The sequence below is a fragment of the Nematolebias whitei genome, chromosome 13, assembly GCF_014905685.2.
Source record: "Nematolebias whitei isolate Nwh7 chromosome 13, NemWhi1, whole genome shotgun sequence".
Taxonomy (NCBI): domain Eukaryota; kingdom Metazoa; phylum Chordata; class Actinopteri; order Cyprinodontiformes; family Rivulidae; genus Nematolebias; species Nematolebias whitei.
In genome coordinates this window covers 22,910,781-22,917,296 of record NC_056510.1, presented here as the reverse complement: position 1 = coordinate 22,917,296, position 6,516 = coordinate 22,910,781, and positions in this window count along the sequence as shown.

The following is a 6,516-nucleotide window of genomic DNA, read 5'->3' as shown; positions in this document are numbered from 1 at the left end:
GTATGTGAAAACAGATTCATTCCCTGACCTTGATTTTGATAACAACTTACGTCACGAAAACACACCTCTTTCTGGTACATCCACGAATCAGAAAGCTCTAAATTGAACAGGAAGTCGACCCAAATAAAATGTGGCAACTTCTCAGTTCATGTTAGATTCAGAGTGATATGGAGTTCCAAGATTGAGAGTTCTGGAGAACGTGAGAGTTCCAAGATTGAGAGTGCAGTCGGTTCTGAAAGCTTCAGAGCAATGAAGAATCCAGAGGTTTTTTGGGGATTATAATTCTGTTTTGAGCTAACCACGCACGACTCTCTGAAGGTTTGGTAGCTCTCGACGGAGACGCTGAAACGAGTCAGAAAGGAACTACTCCAAGGCTGATTCATCATCAACAGGTAGATGGTTCTATTTTGACCAAGTGTACCGTGAGAAGCTGAGATCGGACGGAGCGTGCAACTTCTGGTCAAACAGATTAAATTCCCTCACATATTTCCTCTGTAAGATAAATCTCAATTTAATCTTAAACTCTTCTCTCTCATAAATCAGTACAGATATTTTTAGAAATGTCTGAAGCAAAGTCCTCAAATCACCGCCGAGTGATTTGAAGTTCATTATTTGTGAAACTGTCTGTTATTATTTTCATATTTTGCCAAATTAATGTAAATATTTGATGTTAAACTTTGATTCTGAAAATAAATGATTCCATTCATTTGATGGGTCAAAGGTAATAACGTCTCTTGTTCGCATTCCTTTAAATTCAATGCACGGCATTACACAGTCAGAAAGATGAAGAACTCGTGAAAAGTATGCATAAATATATATCCATATATTTGTCATACAACAAGTGACACGTATCTCACGTGACTCACTACAACTGGTGGCCCGTAAACGTGTTCATGAATGACTGTTAATACGTGTAAAGATGATTTAAATGTTGGCATGTTGAAAAGGTAACAGTTTATCAGCTGTGCTGAAACCGTGCGTCTTTACGCAGCGCAATTGGAGCTGCGCGCTTGGAGCTGCACCTTTCAAGCAAACGCTGCATGTATAAGCGTTGGGCTGGCAATGTTTTAAGAGCTGAAATTGTACGTCTGTTACGTGTAACTAAAAGCTGATGAGCTGTGGAAGACGTTATTCTGTTTAAAAGTACGAGGTTCTGCTAAGACCCGGCTGTGGGTTCTGTTCAGTTTGAACGAGTATTTTGAATAGATGGATAAACGTTTTAAAAGCTGAGTGCCATCTCAGAACACAGTTAGAAGTTGTTTCGCTACAATTTTTAACAGAAAAAGTGCATTTTGACAGTTTAAAAGACGAAAAAGTGACGAACTATTTTACGCTAATCTAACTTGCTAGCTGGAGAATACGCTTCGTGATTGGTTGAATTCGCTGTTGTGGAGCGCTTTCATTGGTTGAGAAGTTTGACTGACGTGCTACGTCATCTCCCCTCAAGCCTGCGCTGCGTTGCCATTGGTGATTTCAGTCACGTGACCCGGAAATGAAATTCGTTTTCATAGGGAAATAAAATCTGCTTTTTAAAGCTGAAAAGTAACTTTAATGTGGTTTTGACACGCTGGTTAAGTGCTTCGAAGCCTGCTTGCTGAAATTCTGCCACGTTACAGTTTAAAATTCGTCAAAAAATGATGTTTTTAAACAACGCTAGCGATGCTAATTTTTAAGCTAACAAGCTAACGACCGGAGCTTAAACTACGCTTAAAATCACTAAATGAAGCTACCAACAGACCCAAAAACTCATGTTTGAAGCTATAAAGTCGTGTTTGTTGAAATTTTGCCACTTTTGTGTAAAAAATCCGTTCAGAAATGTTGATTTTAACCGAGTTTAGCCAAAGCTAACTTCAAGCTAAGCGGCTAACAACAGGATGTCAACCGAACGCCACAGGAAGTTATAGCTCCCCTAGTGGATAACACAAACAGTGTCTGAGTTAAGATTAGTAAGGTAAGGCTGACATCTTCTGGACAACCTTGAGAAGACAGGTTTTCACTCGCTTATTAGGTCTAAATAGTGAAATTAAACGTTTTAATTTTCTAAAAGGCATTTTTCGAGTTAATAAACGTTCCTTAAAGCTGAAAATTACTGTTATCTTACATTTTAAAAGTTATAAGGTATTTATGCAAACGAGCATTCACCAAAAAAGTTTTATTTCACTGGTAATCCCTTAAATCTAAGGTACAAAAATAAACATTAACTTTTTAAAAATAGAAACAGTTACAGATTTTCACAAAGTTGGAAAAAGTTTACTCATTTGCTAAAAGGATAGTGCACGTTTAATTGATAAATCACTAAATAAAAGTAAATACATCAGACAAAGAGACTTTGCTGATTTTATTTATTTTGAAAAACCTAAAACATTAAAATTCTCCTGTTTAATCTTTAAATAGAAGAAAAATGACAAGCGAAGAAGAAGAAGACAACTTTTCAAAACCAACAAATGATGATATCATTTTTGGGGCCTTAAATATTTTAACAACTCCACTGATTGGTACACAATTAGAGCAATTACAACAACTTGATGAAGCTCAAAGACAAGAAGAGCTGAAAAGTCTGGCCGCAGGAACATTAAAGACAGAGAGTAAAAAACTCAGCCTTGAACGGTTAGCAAAAATCTCTCTGCTTCTAAAAGCTGAATTGGATGAACGGTCGGAACGCCTTGACTGGATGTCTAAAACACATGAGAAGGATCTCTCAGAAATGCAGGCGTCACTAGAAGCAAAATCTTATGAAAAGCTTAAAGAAATAGACCGTCAGTACAAAGCCACGTGTGAAGATAACGATGTGCTACAACAACAGTTGCAGCTTGCAAAAACTGAGCTGGAACAATGCAAAATAGATAAACAAAATCTACAAAAGCTACATATGCGTTTAGAAGGTGACTACTGTACATCCCAGGAACATTTAAAAAAATGTGAGGCGAAACTAATAGCAGCAATAGAAAAAGGTAAAAATGTTGGGCAAGGTGACCTGGAATCAAAACCAGACCCTGAACAGGATCGGGGTAATACACCAATCACTCAACGACCTCTTTACTCACATGGTGCTTTTAGACCCATCCAATCACCTACACAAACGGGCAGAGTAACACCCCCACAACTGATCACGCATGTGAGACCATTGATATCTTCTCCATCAATGGATGACTTGCAAAAAATCTCAAAATATGTACAACGTTTCATCCCTGAACCGTTGGGCTCCGCTGGAACGAAAGCGTACCTCAGAGATCTGGATTTCAGATTGAGAGCTTATCCAAACGCAACGGTAGAAGATAAAATCAGTCTGATACGACTCACTTCGGACAGAGATGTGTTTACCTTCATCGAGCGTTTACCAGATGCAACGAGAAGGGATTACAAACTTCTGTGTGAAGCTCTGATCAAAGAGTACGACACCTGCGCAGGACCTACTGGGTATCCAGCCGCAGACAAGGTCACGCAGGGCAAGAATGAACATCCAAAAGTTTATTACAAAAGAATCTTCCAAGCTTATTTTGGTAGCAGAAATGAAACCGGAATGGAGGAAGAAGAAGGTTTTAAATTTGTTTTCAGCAAAAATCTCCATCCTGACATTCAAACGTCAGTGCAAATGATGGCAAATTACAGAGAAAAATCCATCAGTGAGATTAAACAGTGCGCTGTGAACGTGTTTGAGGCACGTTGTCATGCCAAGACGCCCATAGAAGTGTTTCCTGGTGTAATGGTTAAACCCCACTCCCTAGAATTAGAAGGAAGGTGTGCATCGCCACCCCCTCCTAAAAAGGGAGAAAAAAGGCAGTATTTTCAGACTAACAAACCGCATCATGAAGGTGCACGCTGGGATAAAAAGGCTCCTCCTTCAGAGGACGAACGTGATTATCGTAAATGGGACCAGCGGAGGACGCAAAAAAATGGGAACCGAGAGGAACCCCAAAAAGACGTACCTACCCGCCCCCCACCTCGGACGAAACGTCCAGAGGCGAAAAAATCACAAAAAACCCAGAAAAAAGGCCCTCCACCTCTGAGCTCGGAAGAGACAGAAAAATTGCGTGAAATGTTAGAAGATTTGAAACACACTGACAAGGGAAGCCGACCAAAAGCACTATGCAGTGAGGTACTCACTACAGCATCTCTGGGCGCGAATGACAACACTACAGATGTCGGTGAAACACACCAAGACGTTGCTGTTGTTGCCTCAAACAACCCCTCATCGGATGAAAGGGGGGTAATCACACACACAAACGATGACCAGTCATCGCAAGCTGAACACGCAGAAACAGCTACAGCTGTGCTGACGGTTCAGACAAACCAAGATTACACAGATAAATCTGAACGCGTGAAAAAGCGTCAGAAAAAAACCAAAAGGTTTCTGTGTAACTTTATCAGAAAGGGGGCCGCCAAAAAGGCGTACCTGTCAGTAACTCTCGAAGGGGTCCTCACACACGAAGCACTCTTGGACGGTGGGGCAGACATAACAATTATGTCAGCTAAACTGTTCGAGGAGCTGAGGACAGCCGCAGCCGAGAAAAACAGGATAATACCTCTATCTGATTGTGCTATAGAAATGCAGGGTCTCTCGGAGAATAAAACAACCCTGACAGCTATAGCAATGGTTCACATGCAGATTGGCAATATGACACTGTACCACCCGGTACACGTGACCCATGTTGACTCATTCCCATTTTTGGTTGGCCAGGATTTTATAAATCGCTTCAACGCGATTATAGATTATGGTGATCAAACAATGTGGACAACAGTGAGAAAACCACTGCCAATAGAAACGCCTCCGGAGTGTGACACAGACTGCCCAACAGCAGGTACCGCGGAAGGCACAAAGGACTCCTCAGCCGAGGACACGAGCCCGGTGAGTACTCCTCTAACACCATGTGAAACCAAAGAAACCCAAGTGGTCCAAACTCTGACTCAACAAGACAGCCTCCTCTGTGAGCTGGAACAGTCAGAGTCCACCAAACACTACCTACCACTGGTAGTTAAGGGTGTAGAGATCCAAGGGTCCCACACCAACGATGCTGTACTGTCTCTGTGGACAGATAAATCAGCAATTAACCGAGCTTTCTACGAAACCTTGGTTCACAAACATGTTGGTCTAGAACTAATTAAAAAAGCTTTCCGCTTTCCATTAGTTCCCAATAGTTCACAGGTAATGACCGCAGAAGGAGTCATTAACCTAAAACTGAACTGGAATCAACGAGAACTGGTTCACCCATTTCTCGTTATCCAAAACTTACCACATGCATCCTACATAGGCTCTGACATTTTGGTAAGGTTGGGTGTCCACATGGACACCATCAACAAGGTGCTGTGGTCCCTCAAACCAGCCACAAAGGATACTCCTGTGCTAGACACAGCGAGCCTTAAGGCTGGGCAGACCATTCCAGAGGCCTGCCAAGTTGCTAGCAACCAAGACACCACAGTACCACCTCAGGTGCTTAACCTAATGGTGCGAATCCACATAATAGCTGGACAAGCTATTAGCCATAAACAGGCATATTTTCAACCCTCTCCTGCATTTTTCAACTTGGGACTGTCCGTGGAAGCCACGAACCAGGTGAGTCTTGACTCCAGGACCACATCTATTGCTGTGTGTAACACAGGCATGGATGAGGTGCTGATCCCAAAAAAGACTATGCTAGGATGGTTGATTTCAACTGACTTTCATGATTTTGAACTAGGCATTCCATTTCTGGGAGGACTCCCAGACAACCTGGTACCGAGTCAAGAAGCTGGGCCAGTATGGTTCACAAAACCAACACAGGCCATAGCTCTTTTCTCAACCGATGATGTCGACCAAGGACCTCAAACCTATGGTGTCTTACCCATAGACAGGCCCGACGACTCAGAAAGGGATTCATTGGAGCTCCCCAAGGAGCAAGAACCCTTAACAGTCTCATCACAGATTGATCAGGTGGTCGCCCAAGCCGACGCTCTGACATCTGATGAAGAAAGAGACAAACTACGCCAAGTTCTTCTAAAATATGAAAAGTCATTTTCAACTGATTCAACAGATTGTGGGTTGACCTCACTCCATGCAGTGAGAATCCCAACCCCACTCAATGCACCGCCAACATTTGTCAGACAATACAAGATCCCTCTGGCGGCACACCAGCCTGTCCAGGAGATCATTGATGACCTTTTGGTCAAAGGTATAATCAGACAATGTAATAGCACCTACTCTGCGCCTCTATGGCCAGTTTTAAAACCAAATGGTAAGTGGAGACTTACCATAGACTACAGGAAGCTAAATAAACAAGTACCTTTATCCAGGTGGCCAATGACTCAGCTCCATCAGGAACTGCCAAAGGTCACCGATGGTAAGTACTTCTCGACCCTCGACGTCGCCTCTGGTTTTTGGACCATCCCTGTGCGCGCCGAGGACCAACACAAACTAGCTTTCACTTTTGGCAGCCGACAATACACCTTTACCAGGTGTCCCTTTGGCTACGCTAACTCACCTGCAGAGTTCAACATCTTTTTGAACAAAGCATGTCCAGACGCCCACGAGCGTGGGACACT